Here is a 21,872-nt window from a genome sequence, read left to right on the forward strand (position 1 = left end):
TACAGATATTCCCCTAACAAGCCCAGGTTAATCATCATTACTTAGAGGTTTTCCTAAAAAAGTTTATTAACAATTTCTCAAGTATCACATTTTTTTTTATTTAATTCGTCATCTTTCTCCAAGAACTCCACGAGTTCACGATTTCAAAGTTTCTGAAAGAATTATATACTACGTGAATATACTTCAGAAGTTAAACTAGAAGCAGTTTATGAATTAACAATGATGAAATTCAACCCTCCAGTAGTCGCACTGTTGTATTGTTTTACAACACGTAGAACAAACAAATCGCTTGTTTCAACAGCATCAACGCAGAGCTGGCGGAGGTAACCGACCACGCACGCGACAGTCAGACGATTTAAAAAATAAGTCCCTCCAGACGGATTTCTCCGGATTCCTCGAAAAAGAATTTCCAAAAGAATCAACAGAAAATTTCCTGAAGAAACTACTAAAACAACTCTAAAAGTACTGTTTCCTAGAAAAACTCCTGGAACAATTAAAAAACAACTTCTAGAGAAATATTTGAGAGATTTTCTGAAAAGATTATTGTAAAAACTCCAGGAAAAAGATCAGCAGGAATTCCTGAAGGGAATCCTGCATCAATGCCTGAACGAACTTCTTGTGGAATGTATGCGGAAACTTCTGGAAGCATATCTGGAAGAAGGCATTCTTGGGAGAATCTTTTGAAACAAAAAAAAACTCTTGAAGAATTACCTACAGGAAAAAAAATGTTGTAGATCCCTCAATAGTACATTTTCTTCATAACACAAAAAAATATGAGATCATCCCCCTATTCCATCATTTTATTTCTCGTGTTTGTTTAGAAGATCGAGTAAGTGAAAAAAGTTGCCAACGCTAGGAATACCTGTTGTAATTCCTTCAGAAATTTTCTTGGAATATTTCCAAAAATTCTTGTTGAAAATCAACGTGAGATTCCTTTAGTATTCTCGCTGGGATTGCTCCGGGAATACTGCTAGAATTTGTTAAGAAATTTCTAGTAGACACTACCAGGAAGTTTAGCTGAGATTGTATAGACAATTCTGGTTGGGAATCCTCCAGGAATTCTTCGAGGACTTCCAAGAGCAATTACTGAAGTGATCCCAGCTGAAAAAAAAAACCAGCGAAAGTTGCTGATGCTTCAAGAGAAATTTCTAAAGGAATCCTTGCAGATATCTTTGAAGAAATCACAAGAGGAATTTCTATAGGGATCTTTGGAGAAATCTCTGGAGGAATCAGAGTAAGGATAGGGGAGACTGGGGAGACTTGATCCCATTTTCTTAATTTAACTTAAACTTTAAGAAAAAACACAAAACTAGATCCGATTTCCGTACAAAATGGCAGGTAAACATCTATTGAAAGTTAATACACAAGAGCAGGCTTTTAAATTATTGTTAAAGTTTTCAAAACTGTGTTTTTATAGAGACATGTCTTATGATGTATTTTTCAAAAATGGGTGACACTTGATCCTCCTTTGAGCACATGGTTTATTTAAAGAGAAAATAATTCCAGAGTCTTCCTATTCATTTTCTTTTCGAGTTTTCTTGTATTTTCTGTATTTTCGATAAATATGCAGTGCTTAAAATTGTAAGATTTCCTTAAATTTTCAAGGATATGTCGTATTTTCAAAATGGGGAGACTTGATCCCCCTTTTCTTAGTTTGTACTAAAGTTATAATTATCTGACACATTTTATCGTTGAATAGATTAGAATTCCAAGTAAATAGAGGCTTCCGAATAGAATTTTATTTTTCACATGTAGATTATGTGTGTAATTCTCGAGGGATTCAAGTCTCCCCATGTCACTGTTGTGTATACTAAGCTGAATTAATTAAAATATGTTACCAACAGCCTTATTCGGATAAATAAGTTTGAAAGTGTTTTATTTAAACTATGTGCTGTGAAATTTTGACACGATTTGGTTCAATTTTTACAAAGTTATTGAGATTTTTCGGAATCGTCTAAAAGATTTCTGAAGGACTGAAAACAAACCATCAGCAGTTAAAAAATAATGCAATGTACAATCGAAATCACTTGTAGCCAAAACATAGTCGTTTGTCCAGGAGCAGTTTTGAAAAAATTATGCTAGAAGAAAAATGTTTTTGATTCCGAGCAAATATGGGGGGAACAAGTCTCCCCAGGGATCAAGTCTCCTCAGTCTCCCCTATGTATTGGAATCTTATTGGAGAAACATCTGAAGCAATCCCAACAAGAATTTATAAAGGAATCCCAGCATGCATTTATGGAGCAATTCCAAGAGGATTTCTCCAAAAATGCCTCCAGGAATGACTAGTGGGATCCTCTATAAATTCATGCTGGGATTGCTCAAGAAATAACTTCAAGGGTTCCTTCATGAGTTTCTCCTGTTATCCCTCTAGGAAGTCCACTTGAAGTACGTCCAACAATTTCTCCTGTGATTTGTACAGAGATTACTCCATGAGTTTCTTCATAAATTCATCCAGGGGCTTTTGTAAAAAAAAATCTCGCAATATTTCTTCCAGTGAAATCTCCAAAAACATCAGATAGTGCTCTCGAAAGTCCTCCAAGAATGCCTGCTGGGATTCCTCCAGAAATGCATCCTGAGACACTTCAAGGGATTCTTCCAGAAAATTCTCCTGTTGTTCTCCCAGCAGGAATTCCCGACTAGGAAATTATATCAAGTTTATATCATATTTTGTTATGATGTTATAATATTTTTCTATAACTTATTATGTTATAAACTAGATGCAGGATGATGTTAAAATAATTAAAATTGTAGGGTAAGAAATCAAACTTTGAACTAGTTAAATTGTAATCTTAATTTGAACCATTTCAAAATTCATTTAAACGACGTACTTTTCAGGTAAATATTGTCCCAAAAAAGATGTTAAACAGCTTTCCGTAATATAACCTGATAACATTTATGCCACAAAAGTTCAGCCTATTGGACGCAGTGGCTTAATTTCCCCAACAGGGAAGGAAAAAAAAAAAAAAAAACCTGATAACATGGACTTTAAAAGCATTGAAAAAAGCGTTTTTGTCATGAAAAACAGGCAATTCCCGAGCAGAGGAAAATATCAAATTAATAACCACGAAATCACATAACCTGTTTTTATATCTTGTTTTGTTATTATTTAATTATCAAGACAAAGCTTTTCAATAACAATTTTTGTTGAACAATCTAATTTTGTTATAATTTAGCAATTGATATACATTCACTCAGGTACATTTCAATAACATATTTTGTTGATCTACAAGTTTTGTTATTGTTGTACTATTGATGAACTTATCAACAATAGCACAACAGTAACAAGTTTTGATATCAAAGCAACAATTCGATACTAATTACCTGTTTTTTTGTTTTGTTTCATTTTTGTGTACAGTTAGGACAGAAATTTCTGAACGAATCCTCTAAAAATTCCTTAAATAATTTTCCAAAAAAAAAAACACTTAGAAGTTCAGGAGAAAGCCTTCGATACCCTGGACAAGTCTTCAAAAGAACTGGCGCAATCTTCTTAGAAATTCCAAAAGTAATTCTTCTGAGCTATTATTAGAATTGTTGGCAAAATCTTTTGAAAAACTCCTGCAGAATTCTTCAGAAAAAACTCCTGGATAAATTATCAAAGAAATTTTCAGAGACATCTAAAGAAGAAATTCGGGACAAAAATGACGCGAAATTCTGAAGAAAACCTTGAAGGGATTCTGTTCATAATTCTGGAGGAATTTCTAGAGGAGTCTTTGAAAATCTGTGAATGATTTCATGGAAGAACTCTCAAAGAAATTTCAGGAAGTTTTATTTATATTCTTTTAAAATGATTAATTCATTCTGATTCTGAATATGAATACAGTATTTTTCGATAGTTTGTTACTCATGTTATTGGTGGGTTTGTGAGACATAGTGAATAACTTTATATAATAAGTATCATAATTCATTTAGTAACGATTTTGATACCACAACAAATTTTGCTTTCCGATTATTATCAATAACATAATAATATCTAAATTTGTTATTGAAATGTTTTCCAAATTCACTGTTATTAAGTTGTTATTGAAACTAACAAAACAAGTTATTAAAATGGTTTTCCAAGAACATTTTTTTGTTATGATATTTGTTATTTTGCCGCTTATGACAGACAAGTTTATAACATAATATGTTATGTTAATAACATAAAAATCATCGATTCTATTATTCAGTTATTTTACCCAAATAACACAGCTCCTTATGCTGTTGTTATTCCCTTCTGCTCGGGTTGAAAAATCACTGTGATTTCACCCATTTTCCCCAAGAGAAAGCACATTTTCGGTGCACTCGTACAGCTCATGCATTGTATCACACGCAATATGTGAACACGTCAAATGAAAGCTTATTTATCGTAAAATTATCAAATTTAAGTGATTCTTACTTGGAGAATGTTATCTTAAGTTGAACCATTTGTAATCTAAGTTTGAACTAGTAAACGGGGGTGAGCTTCTAGTGTTGGCCTGTAGATTGCGCTAGTAGTTGCTTTGTTTACTCTTGGGGGATGGAAAAATCCAAATTTAGTTTCCAAATTCCTAAAGAATTTCGAACATTCTGAGTTGAGATTCCACTGCCTAATGAAAAATAGGTATGAGAATTAGCAGATTCATGTGATTTTTCATTGTTTTGCATGGAATTGGCTGTTTTGTGAGTTGCTCAAGCTGCTGCCGCCTGTGAAGATGCAAACCGCCGTCAGGAAATCACCCATTTTGGTTGGCCGGGAGAACGAGCCCAATTGCGTCTTACCTGATAGACTTCTGCTCACGTAATGCCGCGCTCGCTCGCTTGGACTGTGCTCGTTGGTGCTGAGTCGACATAGAGAGTTATGCAACATAGACTTGCGAACAGCATGTCGACTCAGCCCCACACATCCACCTTCTCCCCAAATAAATTTTCCAGACCTGGTAAAAAATCGCATTCTTTGTCAGCATGGCGTAAGACAGCATTGCCACAAATCTTAAATAAGAAAAAAGTATGCCATGACTCATGACTTGACATAAATCGGAATGCAAATCACTTTCAAATTGAACCCCGAAGCAAAAGGACGAGTTTTTTGTGCAATCAAGATATTCCTGCAGAATCCGGAAGAAAATACATGAAATCATTGTGGAATCAAATTGTTACTTCAATTAATTTTATTGTGAGTAGATTAAAAGTAATTGTGCAGTTAAATCAGTTATCGAAAAATTTGAACAAATTCCTACTAATTCTTCCCTTTCTTGCTCAGGTCGAGTGGATGCTCATCAACCAAACGGATGTAATCAGAGAGATAGGATGGTGTCCTTTTCTCTCTCGCTGGACGCTGGTTTGGGTCACTGTTGGAGGCTATTCCTGGACTTTCAACCTGAACACCCGCTGTTTTCTGCTCCCGCCACACGCCGACCTTTTTTGTCTGGGACACATGACGCCTAAGCTGTTGACCTTCTGGATCACAAAGAATCAGACTCCCGTTGCGTTCCTCGGATACAACGAATCGCTTCATCCCGAATCTACTATCGCCCTTCGTCCTCAACTGGCGTTCCACGATCACTGAGTCACCCGGCTTCACTCGACAGGCCTTGGCACCACGACGAGAATCTTCCCGATCCTTGGACTGCAATTTCGCTTCACGATCACGGGTATCCAGCACGTTTGCGTCGTGTTGTGACTCCCCGTGATGTAGGAGTGGCAACCCACGCTTGATTTTACGCCCCGTAAGAACTTCCTCGGGCGGAACTTTGGTGATTGTGTGATCTGCGGCATTATACGCTTTCACTGCAGCTTGCAATTCGTCGATATAGTTGTTGCCTGTAGACACTGCAGTGCACATAGCTTTGTTGACAACTTTCATGAACCCCTCCACTAGCCCGTTTTGCTGTGGGTAAAATGGGGTCGAGAATATGACCTGAATGCCACGTTCGTTACAGTAACGTGAATATTCGTCTCCGTTGAATGGAGGTCCATTGTCCGATTTGATGGCTCTCGGAAAACCCTCCCTCTCAAAAATGGAATCCAGCACTGCTCTTGTGTATTCGAATTTTGTCGACTTAACAGGACGCGCAATTGCATATCTCGATCTCAGATCAATCACCACCAGAATCATGATGTTTCCGAATTTCAAGTACGGTCCGTTGAAGTCGAGCGCAATCGTCTCCCAAACAGCCTTGGGAGCGAAGGATCTCTGCATAGGAGTCGGTCTCTCTGGTCGTCCATTCACTGCACAAGCAGCACACGATTTTACCCACTTTTCTGCGTCGCTCGACATTTTTGGCCACCAAACGCGTCTCCTCAAGATGCTCTTAAATTTTGCTTCCAATGGATGACCCGAGTGTGCTACTTCGAGTGCTTTGTCACGCAAATTGTGAGGGATGACCGCACACCCGTTTTTGTGCAGTATCCCATTTGAATACTGAAGTTCGTGTGCAACTGCCTTGAACTTCAGCAAATGCTTGGGCCACTTTCCTGATTCCAGCGAGGAAATTACCTATAAAGGTTTGTATTTATTAATGTGTTAAAAAACGAGCATAAAAGCAAAATTTTACCTGGAGAAGTGTATCATCCTTCTTCGTTGACTCTTCAGTGAGGAAATCATTGGACTGCGACTCCAAAAGACGAATCTCCCATGGGCTTACTTCTTCATTGAAGGCCTCGTCGTCTCCTTCATACAGACGAGATGAGGGGTCTGCAATATTCTCACATCCTCGAATATACTCAATGTCGTAATCGTATGGGCTTAAACGTAAAGCCCAACCGTCCGCTCTCGTTAGAGCCCTTTTTGATTCCTCTCGCGACCTTCGTAGAATGAAAGCCATTCCTTGAGCATCTGTGCGTAGTATGAAGCGCCTTCCGAGCAAGAAATAGGAGAAGTGCTCCACGGCCCATACGGCGCTCAAAGCTTCTCGCTGGTTCTGGGCGTATTTCTTCTCCGTTGAGGTCAGCGACTTTGAAGCGAAGCTTATAATCCGATATATTCCGTCTTCATTTTGCTGGACCAATACTGCTCCTAGAGCGCATGGAGAGGCATCAGTGTAAAGGAAGGTCTGGTCGAATTCCGAGAAGTATCCAAGGGACACAGTAGAGTGTATTATACGATCTTTGATTGCCTCGAATGCATTTTTCTGATCTTCTCCCCAGTTCCAATTTTGCGAAGATGCAACGGCCCATAACGGGCGAGAGATATCTGCAAAATTTTTAATGTACGAACTCACAAAAGAGGCTAGTCCAAGAAAACTCCTTAGTTCGGACGCAGTTGTTGGTTGCCGAAATTTTTGTATATCTTTAACCTTCGTTTCCTCGATATGGAAACCGTTCTCATCGATTTCGTGACCCAAAAACGTGATGTGAGTACGATCGAACTGGCATTTATCGTTGTTCAATGAGAGATTATTCGCGCGCAATATCTGCAAAACCTGTGAAACCGTTTTCCTCAGCTCCTCGATTGTGTCCGCGAATAACAACACGTCGTCTATGTACACAATTTTGTTCTTGATGTCCTTGAGGATGCGCGTCATTTCCCGCTGGAACACCTCCGGCGCGCAATTGACCCCAAACATCAAACGAGTAAAACGGAACATGCCGTTTTCCGAAAGAAACGTTGTTAAATCCCGCGACTCCTCACTCAGCTCGAGGTGGTAGAACGCATTAGCGAGATCTAGTTTAGAGAAAAACTTTGCGCCATGTAGCTTTATTCTCATTTCATCCATGCATGGCATCCGAAAGTATTCTCGCTTGATAGCTTTGTTTGGGGCCCGCATATTCACAACCAGGCGAAAATCGTCTTTCCCTTTTGGGACTGCGGACATGCCACTTATCCATTGCGGTGCAGTGACAACCTTTTCTATTATCCCCTGTGCCTCCATATCTTCAAGCCTTCGACGAGCAGCTTCGCGGTACGCAGCAGGGATATTATAATAGGCGTTGCGTACAGGTGGTATCGATTCGTCCACGCTGAACTTAACCTTGACTCCGGGCATTTTGGGGAACAATACCGGCTCGCAGTTATTAATCGATTCTCCTACTTTCAGAAGTCCCATGTCACTGGCCGTGCTTCTTCCCAGCAAGGATCGCCTGCCTTTCCTTACAACAATGAACTCGGCAGTAACCTTTGATTCGGACTGATTCCCACTCACCTCAATTGTTGCTGTGAATGCCCTTTCAACCTTCATCGGTTCGTTAGCGGCGTAGCCTTGCAGATTATGGCAGGATAGCTTCTCCGAAGGAACAATTTTAACGACCCCCTCTTCAAGCTGCTTTTCCAAGATGTCCCAGTCAGCCCCTCCCAGGACGTTCACATCCGATCCTGAATCTATTAGGAACTTTATCGGGAGAGATGAACCGATTCGACAATCGATAAGCACGTCTTCGAGCGAAAGAGCATTGATTTGCTAAAAATATTTCGGATAAGAACAGTATGTCAATTAATGTATATCTTCGAGTTCATTTTATTCATTGTTTGTTCACAAAAAATATTGTAGGTCATCAATTAATTACCTGTTCCTTCGATTCCTCAACTTCGCCAGGAAGACTTTCGTTCTTGACCGCATTTACCCGTTGATCACGGCACGCAACCGCAAAATGTCCAAGGCCGCCACAAGAATTACAATTCTTCCTTTTTGCTGGACATTCCTCGTCGCTCCTGTGCGACGAACGAAAACACCTGACGCATCTGGATCGACGGCTCACGTGTGCTCTGTCTCTGTACGACGACGTTCTGTTTGGCTGGAATTTCTTCGCTTGGTTTCCGAACTTGGGTTGATTTTCAGCTCTGCGTTTGAAACGATCCTGGGAACCACGATACTGACTAGTACCTGCTGTTACCACATTCGACTCAATCACAGAGGACGCCTTCTCCATCTTTTCCGCTTGATATGCCTCTGCGCGAGTTGCTGACTGAACAATGAAGTTCGAATCATGGCCATATGTGCGAGCAGCTTTCTTGAGCTCTTCATTCCGTAGGCCCCTCAGAAGCTGGGTTCGAACAAACCGGTCCTGGTCATTCTGACTGTAGCCGCACAGCTGAACCTTCCTTGTCAATCTGGCATGAAAATTTACGGCAGACTCACCTTCCTCTTGACGCATAATGGAAAAGCTTTCGTGTTCTGCAGCTGGATCGGTCATTGACTTCAGATACAGATCGATGTTCTTCACAAATGTGTCGTAGCAGTTTTCGTCTCCTGAATCTGGTCGAAGCTTGGCAGCACGGACAATCCCTTTCAATTCCTCGCCCATGGATAGCTGCAGTAAATCGACACGACGTTTCGGATTGTGGATGTTTGACAGTGATGTGGCCATTTGGAAATCCTCGATAAAGCAAGTCCATGCCTCCCACATCTTGGTTGCTGGGACATTCTTCGGAAACGGGGTGATACTATCCCAGCGAATAGTGCTTTCGGCAGCGATGTTCGATGGGACGTGTAGAGTGCTGGCCGGGGTGGCTGCCGGATTCAAGGCTGGATTATCCGGGCAAGTGACGTTGCCATCCTTCTTTAGTTCCATGATAACATTTTCAAGTTCCTTTATGCGATTTTCAAGCTCAAGCTGATGGTCCGGTGGGGCAATTTGGTGGTCGTCAACCTCATCAACCGGATTACTATCGACTGGGCTGCGAGGAGCACGAGCGTACAACCCATTACCTTCATCACCACACGCCGATTCATCCGTTCCGCTTTCCGGATCAACTGATGGAGCACGAACATATTTTCCCGGAGTGGACATTCCGAATCGTATCTATTCTTCACTTTCCGAATCTATGGGATGAAATAAAGTAAACCAATTTTCCGGTGTTATTTTCTCATTTCATTGTAAAGGCATCTCCATCGGAGTATTTCTAACAAGGAGAATTTGAGATGGCTTTATAATGTACGTTAGAGTAAGCTCCACACACACAAAACAAAACTTTCTGAACACACAAGTATGGCCCTATCTAATCGTCCTATCACACGTTCACATTGTGCTGTCCTACCAATGCACTCTAACCTAAACTTTGCGGTCCTCTCAACACGCCCTTTCTACATGAAAAGATTCGTCTCACGTGGTCCTCTCAACACACGATGGCGGTCCTCTCAACTCGCTCTTTTGCATCAGCACGTACGTCACTCGTGGTCCTCTCAACACACGATTGAATTCCTCTCAATTTGCTCTTTCTTTTCGAACATGGTCGAACACGTTCGTCTCTCGTGGTCCTCTCAACACACGATTGCGGTCCTCTCAACTCGCTCTTTTGCATCCAACACGTACGTCACTTGTGGTCCTCTCAACACACGATTTCACTGCTCTATAATTACTAACACTCGTTTCCCGTGGCACTTCCAACGAACTAGCTTGCACTCACAATGTTGATCAAACGGGAATCACAATGCTTTACTTCCACCAAACGATTGTACGTCTCGCCTATTTGAATTGAATTTTTTCGCTAACTCTCACTGCCTTTCACTGTGTTAGACTTTGTCTCGGTGACCCCTTTCCGCGGCCATTTAGTTTCGACTACTTGCCAATGGGTGATTTCCTGTCGGATAACGATACAACCAACGAAATCTGTTCGTTTTAATGCTACAATCAGATAATAGGCAGCAGAAAAACCTGCCACGTTCGCCAAATGTGAAGATGCAAACCGCCGTCAGGAAATCACCCATTTTGGTTCGCCGGGAGAACGAGCCCAATTGCGTCTTACCTGATAGACTTCTGCTCACGTAATGCCGCGCTCGCTCGCTTGGACTGTGCTCGTTGGTGCTGAGTCGACATAGAGAGTTATGCAACATAGACTTGCGAACAGCATGTCGACTCAGCCCCACACACCGCCAGTAGTTCAAATTAAGATTAAAATTGGTTCAAATTATGATTACGATGGTTCAAATTAAGATTAAAATCATTGTTGATGAAAAATCGAATATTTCAATGAAATTCGGTGCAAATACAAACTTTTTACCATTTAACAGAAAGCTTATACCCGCGGCTTTCATGTACATACAATTTTGCCGTAGTAAATTATTGCCATGTGGGAGAAAAAATCACTTAAAATTTGCACTTCTTCAGAAAGCCGCAATTTGGTTCAAATCTTGATTACCTACCCTAATAACAAATACACTGGTCTAATCAAGATTATAACCCATTTTGTTATGATCATATCAAAATTATAACAAAATGTGATATGAATTTAAGACTCAGGATTACTAGTTTCCATCAAAATTTGGTACAATTTTGTAACATTATTTCCCAAATGTCTAAGATTCAAAACTAAATTATAATACAATATGTTGTCAAACAACATTTATAACATAATGTGATATAATTGAGTTATAGTATTTCGAAAACACCAATGATGTTAAACATGATTATATCACAATTAGTTATAAATATCATAGTTTGTTAGGATTATGTTATATTTTAGTTATAATTTTCTAGTCGTGTTGCTGGAGAAATCTTTTGAGATATCCTCTTAGAATTTCTCCAGAAATGCCTTATGGGATTCTGCTAGAAATTCCTCCATATGGATTTCTTCAGAGATTCCTCCAGAAATTGCTCCAACGATTCCTTTAGGGATTTCTTCGAGGGTTCCTCTAGGAATTCCTTCTGGAACACCTCCAGAAGCTCTTGCTGTTATTCATTCAGGAACTCCTACTAGTATTTCTCCTAGTATTCTTACTGAGATTTTTCAAGCATTTCCAGAAGGTATTTCTGATGTTCAGGAATTGCTTGAGAAATCCCAGCAATATTTGTTGGAGGATTCACACCACGAATTCCTGTAGAAATCCCAGCAACATTCCTGGAGCAATTTCACCAGAATCTATCAAATAAATTGAAAAAAAAATCTAGTAAGAATACGAAGATATATTTATAGAAGAATCTGTAGAGGAACTCTAAAGGAATCTCTGGGTGAATTTCTGGAGGAATCCATAGAGAAGTTTCAACTGAGGTTGCTGGATGAATCCCATCAAGAATAATTGGAGTATTCCCAGCAAGAGCTTCTAGAGGTAATATCAGCAAAATTGTTGGAGAAATTCCAAAAGGAATTCCTGAAGGAATTTCTGGGGAATCACAAGAAGAACTCACTGAGGAAATCCACCAGACGTTCTTGGGAATATTCCAAAAGAATTTTGTGTAGGAATATTTTGAAAAAATCCTGTACAATTTACAGAAGGAACTTCAGAAGGAAATCCGATGGGCAGTCGTGGAGGAATTTCTGAAGGAACTCTTAGAAAAACCCTCATAGAATCGCCATGGAGGAATCCTTGAAAAAACCTTTTAAAAATCCTATTGAAATTCCTCGACAAATGCTAGATATTCTTGCTGAGATGGCTCCAGAGGTTTCCATTGCTATTACAGATTTCGATACTATCTGTAATAACATGGATACAGTCATCTCCAAATACGGATTATATGGAAGTCACCTATGTAATGTATTGATATTTTTGAAAAAGAATTAGAATTTTGATATAAGAAAAAATAGCTTTCCAATTGTTTTGGTTCCTCTTCATACTTGTATGAAATCTCTTTTGTGATACTGAAAATCTTGGATTCAAAAATGCCGACTGAAAGTTGGCAGCGCGTTTGTTATGAAAGCAACATACAATATAAGATATTTTTTTTACTCTCTCAAATATAAAGAAAACTCCTATGTGACTTTTGATATGTTTGCGTACCCCCAATTTCAAGAAAAATAGCCCTTGTGAACATTCCAAGCTTTTGCGCTCTCATAGGTTAAAAAAGAAATAAATGGGGAATTTTTCTTCCACTTTTCTGGGTATAAGAAAATCACCTCTTTGATTTTTACGCCCTGCTGATTTCTGATAATTACTTTTTTGTTTGCGCGTACATTCGTCATAATGTAAGACAAACAGTAGATTTGTGATTTTGGAATATCGTAAGAGCCTCCTATTATGTTAAGTGATTGCACATTATTTTTTTACGAAATTGTTTGCGCCCTCAGTAGTTACTAGTGCCACTTCCCAAAGTTGTGTACTTCTAAAAATTGTAAGAGAAATCACCTTTTTCAAAACTTCTTCAAAAGTTTCCTTCGGAATTTCTTTCAGAGGTTCCTTCACAAATTTCTCTGCTACAGAAATTCTTTACGAGATTTTCCATAAATTTGTCCAGGGATTTCTTCGAGAAATCTTCAATAGATTCCTACCAAAATAGCACCATGGATTTTTTTTTATAATTCCAGGAATTCTGTTTTGAAAGGAGAATGTGAAGAATCTGGAAGGTTTCATAAAAACAAGAAAGTCTCTTTGCGATGCAAATTCTATATACTAGAAATAAAAACATGCTCATATATAAAATGTTCACCCCAAATAGACATTTTCTTGATTCGCAGAAACCCTTCAGATACGATATGAGTCATTAGTGTACGTGGGATGGATTACATTCCATACAATTTTGCCCATTCTCCTTTACCAAGGTTTCTTCCAGAAACTCCTCCAGCAGTTTCTTCAGAAATTCTTCAGGTGGTCTTAAAGAAGTTTCTTCGTCAGATATTTCCTTAAGTTCCTCTCCAGAAATTTTCGATAAAATTCTTTTAGGAAAATTTTCATGGATTCCTTTTGAAATTTAGCCAGGGTTTATTTTACAAAGTCTTCAAGGGGTTCGTTCAAAAAATCCTTCGGAAATTTCTCCAGGGATTTGTTTAGAATTTTGAATTATGATTCCTTCAGAAATTGTTTTAAAGATTCTTTCATGCTTCCACGAGCATGTTGAGAATGTTGCAACTAAACCGAAAGAGAAATGGAATAGTCAAAACGAGAGTGTTCATGGTGTGGGCTCGAAGTCAGTTTGGCTTTCTATTCCACAGAATCGTTACCTGTTCAGTGGCTTAGTTGGCTAAAACGTCGGTCTAGCCGTGGGTTCGAATCCTAATAGAACGTGATTTTTTTTTACAATTTCATCTTTCAATTTGCAAATTAATCAACATTCTGTGTCTACTAATTTTCAAGTTTTCCCAGTTCCAGTTGTCACTCTGTTCAAGAAATTCCTTCAGAAATTCGAGCAGGCATTTTTTCTGGAAGTCCACCAAAGACTTGTTGAGTAATTGCTCAAGGGATTCCATTGAAAATTCCCGCAGACATGAGTCCACGAATTTCTTCACGGGTTCATCCAGAAAATCCTACAGGAGTCTTAAAAGGATTCTTGCATTATTACTTTCAATGGTTCAGACAGGAACCTCCAGATATTCCTTCATGTATTTCCACAGAAATTGTTTAGACATTTACTCTAATGATAACCCTATGAATTAAAAAGATACGTACAAGTTTAACGCTTCTAGTGAGCTTTTTGCTATATGAAGGATGCACGTTAGTTATTTCTTCCTGGAATCTTTAAGGAATTTATTCAGAAATATTTCCTAGGATTTTTTACAGGAATTTCTCAAGAAATATCTCAATAACCTTTTCTAGACGTTTCTATAGAAATATTTATCAAGGAGCTTCTTAAGAAATTCCTCTTTGGTTTGGTTCAAGAATTCTAGATATTTATACAAGAATTCTTCCTGAGATTTCTACAGGGATTCTACTGGAGATGTCTTCAAAAAATCCTACAGAGATTCCTTATAAAATACTAGCTGTACCCGGCAAACGTTGTCTTGCCTACTGCGTTTTTTGACGTTAAGTTTCTATCCAAGAACAAATCCCCGGTCACAAAATGTATGGAGAATCGATTTTCAAAAACTCTCAGTTTTCCCATGTTTTTTTGTCTCATAATAAACCTTCCTTGGGTGAAAACTAACAGAACAAAACAAAGTTGATCCAAATCCGACGTTCCGTTCGCGAGTTATGAGCGGTCCCACGTATGCCACTGCGTTTTTATATATAGATAGGTAGATCACCGGAGAATTCTTCAGAGTTTTAGAGATTTTTTCAGTAACGGACTTTTATCCAAAGTTCGTTCACGAAGTTTTTCAGAAATTCCTCTAAAATTTCTGTAACAAGATACCTCCTAAATTCCTAGAAAAGAATCATGTAGAACTTTCGGAGGAACTCTGGAAGTAACTACAACAAAAAATTGTTGCAGAAATTTCTGGAGGGATTCCTGGAGAAATCTATAGAAACAAATTTGAACAAATCTCTTAAAAATGCTTACAGAAATAGCAGAAAATAATTGAGGAATTCTTAAAGGAATCGCTCAATAAATTTATGACGGATCCTTGGAGGATTTTCTGAATGAATGCTTGGGAAATTTCCTGAAGGTACCTCCACAGACAAACAGGCGTAGCTCTTTAAGGAAATTCATCAAAAACTTTTGCCCGGTGTCTTTTTCATGAGCAGACTGCCACCTGTTGGTATAACCGCGCGAGACACTGTCGGCCATGGTGGATTTCGATTTGACGTTTGCTAACACGCACACTACTACACAAATCGCCTGTAATTTTCGTTTGCATCATTCAGCAACGTGTACACTGGCAAACATCAAAGCGATCGAACACTAGCGCCTCTGGTGGAAGGATCGCGCAAATCAAATTTGAACTGATCGCGCAAATAATTTGAACTGATCATTAAATGCATGTGCCAAGCCGTTTTGAAGAGTGTTACGCCTGTTTGTCTGTGATACCTCTAAAGGAATACTCAGAAGAATTTCTTATAAAATTTCTGAAAACAGTACTACCCTTCTTAGCATATCTGTTGCATGTAGTTTTTCTACGAACTTATCCCACTCGCACTAACAAAAATAACATTTGAAAATCAATGCCAGCAAAAGAAGATGCTTAACGTTAACGTAATATATTGTGAACCAATATGGAATAGGGTAAGAAATCAAACTTTGAACTAGTCAAATTGTAATCTTAATTTGAACCATTTCGAAATTCATTAAAACATCGTATTTTTTAGGCAAATATTGTCCCGAAAAAGATGGTAAACAGCTTTCCGTAATATAACCTGATAACATGGACTTTAAAAGCATTGAAAAATGCGTTTTTGTCATGGAAAACAGGCAATTGAAAAATCACTGAGATTCCACCCATTTCCCCCCAGCGAAAGCACATTTTCGGTGCAGTCGTACAGCTCATGCATTGTATCACACGCAATAAGTGAACACGTCAAATGAAAGCTTATTTATCGTAGAATCGACCAACCAAATAATATTCCGCATTATTTGTCATAAAATTATCAAATTTAAGTAATTCTTACTTGGAGAATCTTATCTTGAATTGAACCATTTGAAATCTAGATTTGAACTAGTGAATGGGGGCGAGCTTCCAGTGTTGGCCTGCAGACTGCGCTAGTGGTTGCTTTGTTTACTCTTGGGCGATGGAAAATTCCAAATTTAGTTTTCGAATTCCTGAAGGATTCCGAACATTCTGAGCTGAAATTCCACTGCCTAATGAAAAAGAGTTATGAGAATTAGCAGATCCATGTGATTTTTAGTTGTTTAGCATGAAATTGGCTGTTGCGGGAATTGCTCGAGCTGCTGCCGCCACTAGTTCAAATCTAGATTAAAATTGGTTCAAATTATGATTACGATGGTTCAAATTAAGATTAAAATCACTATTGACAAATAATTGAATTTCTCAATGAAATTTGGTGCAAATGTTAACTTTTTGCCACTTTACGGAAAGCTAATACCCGTGGCTTTCATATACGTGAGACCTTACCGTAGTAAATTATTTCCATGTGGATGAAAAAATCGATCAAAAGTGCCGCTGCTTCAGAAAGCCGCAATTTGGTTCAATTTATGATTACCTACCCTACATATAAAATAAACTTCAAATGAATCTGTGACTGAGAAAAATTCGGCTAGCATTGAAAGCATTGGAGCTTGAAGAAAACCTGTAGAAATTTCTAGAGGAAATCCTGCAGGATAAAAAAAATCCTGGAGGAATCCTGATTTTTTAAAGAGGTTCATAGAAAGCATTCCTGGAGGAACTGGAGTACCCTCTGCTGGTTTCTTCGAAATATCTTGAATAGATGAATTGATTCTGAAGTAGTTTCTGCAGGAATTTCCAAGAGAACCATCGGAGAGTTCTTTAAAAATATTCTGAAGGAAAATTCGAAGGAAAAGGAAGGAATTTATTTAAAAAACCGAAAGAATCTCTGAATCCCTGGGATTTTTTCCTGGAATTTAATCATTTAAAAAAAACTTTGGATGAATTCCTGGAGAAATTTTTAGAATTTTTTTTCGAAAGATTTCCACAAGCGTTCCCAAAGAAGTTCGAGAGAAAAACTCCTGGAAGAAATTAGGTTTTAAAATTTTGAAAAATGTACACCTTTTTCTGAGCCAGTATGATTTTTTTTTCAGATTTTTAGAATTTTATTTTGGTACCTAAAAGCAATTTCAAAGAGATTTTTTGAAATCACCTTTTGACAGCTGGGCAACTGTTTGACAGCCCAGTACAAAACACAACGAGGGGTGATTCGACAAATCGCTCCCATACAAACTTCAAACTGATTTTAAAATTGGTTCACGGGCATCAAAATTCATGAAAATTTGGATTTCGGTTCAGTTTGACAAGCAGATTCAGACTATGGAATTATCTCAACACCGCTAAAGAAGCCAATTCTGAACATATCCCTGGAGGAATTCCTTTCGAAATGTTTAAAAAAAAATACATGAAAGCATACATGTACGAACTTCTATAGCACAAATATTTTGAGAAAAGAACAAACACACATTTCAAAACGCTTCAATGTTATCCCTCACAGGAGGAAAGTGAAAAGAAATCTAATACGTGAGAAGGCAAACCTTTAAGGCAAATGTTCTAATATAGTGTCCTATTTCCCAAATAGATAACGAAGTTCAGTCTCAGGATGACAAGGTTTTATCATAGTTTTTTAAGTCTTGAGTCTATCCTATAATTTTTGTCTAGGATTTCGAAACTTAATATAAGACATCTACATTTTTGATGTTGATGTCAGGAGAGAAAGGATTGCATGTTTTGTAGCAAAGTCCGTAATGGCCTGTGTATTCTAACGTTCAGGGATACATTTACAACTTTAAGTACAGCTTCTGGAAAAACAACTTTTCACACAATGTTGCATCGTATATTTTGTATCAGGTTTAGTCATCTCGGTCAAATTGAATATGCAGTGTTTGTAGTTTATGACCACCCTCTCACATTCTATCATCTGACTGCAAAATGTCAACAAACCATAACAATAACTCACGGATTTTCGACTTTTTTTTTTCAACCAAACTTGATATTCCCAATCAGGACGCAAAGCTGACCATTCTTGTTGACAACGAAACACCAGACACCAAACTCTGTATAATCCGCACAAAATGATGAACCTCATTGCAATAATATTCATAACCGCATCGAGAATACTGCATCTCTCCATTATCCAGTTGCGCGGCGGCTGCGGCTGCGTCGGGCGACTGTTCCGAGTTAGGAAGGGTATCGATCGCCATAATTCTCACTCTCGAGTGTTCTCGCGTCACCCCACGTCGATCAACTTCGATCCAGAACTCATCTAATTTGCATAAATAACCGCCGAAAAAACGAACTAACGAACGAACGAACTGGGTACAGTTCTCCTCTAGTGTCCGCTAGACTTGCGTTGCGGTCACTACCAGGTAACACAATATCCACTATAAATTCGATTTTTATCGCCGTCATAACAATAACCGAGAGTTTTGCACATGACCAGTTCAAGCGTTAGCAAATTCCGCCGGGGATCTGCTTATGGACGATGACGAGCTTATGGAAAGTAATGACTCCATAAATCATATGGCTATTCTTCCGATGTGTGCTTCTTCCTTTTTAACTATTTTCATGTTTCAATTCCAACTAGTAGGCGCTGATGTGTTCTCAGTTCTTAATAAGCTATTTCGGTTTTAACGTGGTTTTATTAAGCCTTAAAGTCAGTAAATGAGAAAATCTTCCCATTTCTGAAGTTTTAATCAACTTTGGCAGAAATGTAGAAACCCTCTCGTAGATCCAAATAGAACTACAAGGATTGGAAAATATTCTTATGAAGATTTTAATTTCATAAAAAGCTGTTATAAAGCCAAGATAAGATAAAACGTAAAGTGAAGACTACATTCGAAGGACCTAGAAAATAGAACATATCTTTTAATTGCTTTGACAAAAATGGCAGATTTTTTTTATCAGAAGTGGTATATAATGTGTAGCAAATACCATACAAATTTCATCATTATTGCTCGAGTATTTCATTTAGTATTTAGTTTAGTATGTGAACGCAATCCAAAGTTATGCATCATTTGCTATGTCTATTTTTTTTCGAATACAGTTAACTCTTCCAAATTTCCAACAAAACTAATTTCTAAAAACTCTAATCACCTTCAAATCACCCACGACACACTATTCCAAGCAGTTCCGATTTGCACTTCCGGAAATTGCACCAATCACACAATCAGAAAGTACACCACTCAATCGACCGAACTAATATCGAACGAACGAAGAACGAACAGCGAATCGAGCGCGCGCGCGTATGCGAATGATCCGGAATATCGAGAGTGTGCTTCCTCGGTGGACGGCAAAATTTTACTGATTCCTTGGGCGACTCCATCGACCGTCTTTATTGGGTGTGTATAGTATTTTAGCTGCCTACTATGCTTATTTCGAAAAGAAAAAAAAAATAAAACAAGAAACGAGACACAATGCTCCTGCTGCCACTACTGTGGTGACAGCGCTGCCGGTGCGACGCGACGCAATCCACCGAAGACGACGGTGGCGACGACGACGACGACGTCGCGATCGAAGACGGCTTGGATTTTATTTTCGCTAATCTCTTTCGGTAGGTGTAGGTTATTATACGCGCGCGCACGCTCAACGGACACGGAGTTCCAATCGAAGTCGGCCACGCTCTGCTGCAATATTATTCCGAATCGGCGATCGCAGCATGCTACCAGGATTGGATATGCTGTCTGCTAGGCTACTAGATAGAGCTTCAGGCAGGAATTTCAACGATAGTTTGATGGCTGCGAGAGATTTTCCTACGAAGATTCTCTTCTTCGCCCGTCGGTTAATCCTTTTCAACATTGAATGAGGAAAGAATTCTTCGAGGTGTGGATGCGAAGTTTTTTGGTGCAATTAGGACAAGTGCTCTGCTCCTGAAAATTCACTCTTAGTAACACACACATGCATACATTTAAGACAAGGCATGTTCAGCAATAGTACGCAACAATAGGTTTGTGGCTGCCGCTCTCCATCCTCGGTCGCGCCCAATGCTCGCCAGGTCACGCTCCACCTGGTCCGCCCATCGTGCTTCCAAACGGATCAGTAGCAAACACCAGCTTTGCAGGGTTGTTATACGGCATTTTTGCAACATGCCCTGCCCACCGTATCCTTCCGGCCTTGGCCACCTTCTGGATGCTGGGTTCGTCGTAAAGTGCAGCGAGCTCGTGGTTCATCCTTCTCCGCCACACGCCGTTCTCCTGCACACCGCCAAAGATCGCCCTTCTCACGTGTCGCTCGAAAACTCCGAGTGCTTGCAGGTCCTCCTCGAGCATGGCCCATGTCTCGTAGAGGACCACCTATAAGGCCTATTAGTGTTTTGTACATGCTGCATTTGTGGATGAATCTTTTTAGACCGCACTGAAACTTTCTTCCTTCTGTTATTAATAAAACGCAACTCACTTGGTTGGTAGTCGAACTGATAAGACAGTGCATCGTGTATTTGCTCAGGGTTTTATGTCTGTCAAAGTGTTATACAATAGTTTCTTCTTCATGTATGTATTCACTGCCGTCAAACCAGTTGAATCAGCTGAGGGGGTTTGGCCCTTATTACCGAAATGAAAACTCCGAACGCAAATCTTACAATACCTTTCCTCTTTAGTTTGAAACTCGACATCACAAATATAATATGAAATTGATCTAGGAATTCAACTTTAACAAACTATCATTCTTCAAAGCTATGTATTCAGAACTCATTAATCAAACATTGATCATGACAATAACTATCATTAACATATTTAAAACTTCCGAACAATTCAATGATTATTTAAAGTACACGAACATATTGTCGTTGATTTTCTTCGGCACCCGAGACGATCGCCTAAGTTCTTTCTCGTTGTTCGCAGGATTTTGGATAGCCTTCCGTTTCGAGATCGGGGAACCGAACCGTAGCGCCTGAGGGTGTAGTTCATTTCCAGTTGGGGGCGGTGGAGAAAACCCTAGAAAGGGTGGTTCATCTTCGGACACCGCGCGCCGCCTTTTCGCTCCACGCCTGTCATTCGATTCCACGGCCTTTAGAAGCGCCATCTTGCGCCGACGTTCGTCTCTGTCAACGAGTCTAATCTGCCCCCTGTGGGCCGAGATCAGGTGACTCCCCAACGTGATCTGGAAAACATTAACAGAAAGTCTTTTAATAAAAACAGCTTCTAACCACCTTTCTGTACTGGTTATTTTATTATTTTTGTAATAAACCTTGTCCCCTGTAACCAATTTTGAAAATAGATCATTTTCCACAACCGTAGTCGATAGCGTGCTAGGTCGTCTAGTTTTAGGTCGGTCAGAGACATCGAGATTATCGTCTGACTTGACTAAATGTTTCTTAACAGATTTCTTAGGATTCACTAAATCCAAAGCAGTTTTTGGTCTGTACTTAAAAACTCTCTCCGATGGAAATTCTCCATCACTCAGGCAAGTATTACGATAGTTGAACAAAAAGTAATCTAGCTTGTTTGCAAGATCAAGGTGCTTCATGTTGGGATCCAACAAAAATTTCTTCAAAACGTCTTTTGTCAGCCTTACCAGACGTTCAGCTTGCCCATTACTTTGCGGGTGATATGGTGGACTCTTCATGACACAAATACCCTGCCTTTCAAGAAATGTCACGAAGTTCTGGGAATTAAATGGAGGACCGTTGTCTGTTACCACTACGTCTGGTAAACCAAACCGTGCGAAAAAACTGGAGAAATGCTTTGTAACCTTTTCAGCCTCTGTACCATACTTCATCCAAATTATTTCCAGCCATTTTGAGAAACTGTCGATAATTAATAGAAAAGTTTGACGT

At 39.2% G+C, this 21,872-nt stretch overlaps 1 protein-coding gene across 1 annotated transcript in view; it reads right to left on the reverse strand.

Annotated features, from left to right (window-relative positions):
• LOC109397909 (uncharacterized) overlaps positions 1-19,547 on the reverse strand; it is a 318,606-nt gene extending 299,059 nt beyond the window's left edge. Inside the window, exon 1 of the mRNA XM_029854610.2 lies at positions 19,196-19,547. The gene's annotated coding sequence lies outside the window, so the exon portion shown is untranslated. The remainder of the gene's footprint in view (positions 1-19,195) is intronic.
• Positions 19,548-21,872: the final 2,325 nt, after the last annotated feature.

This window comes from Aedes albopictus, chromosome 1 (assembly GCF_035046485.1).
Source record: "Aedes albopictus strain Foshan chromosome 1, AalbF5, whole genome shotgun sequence".
Lineage (NCBI taxonomy): Eukaryota > Metazoa > Arthropoda > Insecta > Diptera > Culicidae > Aedes > Aedes albopictus.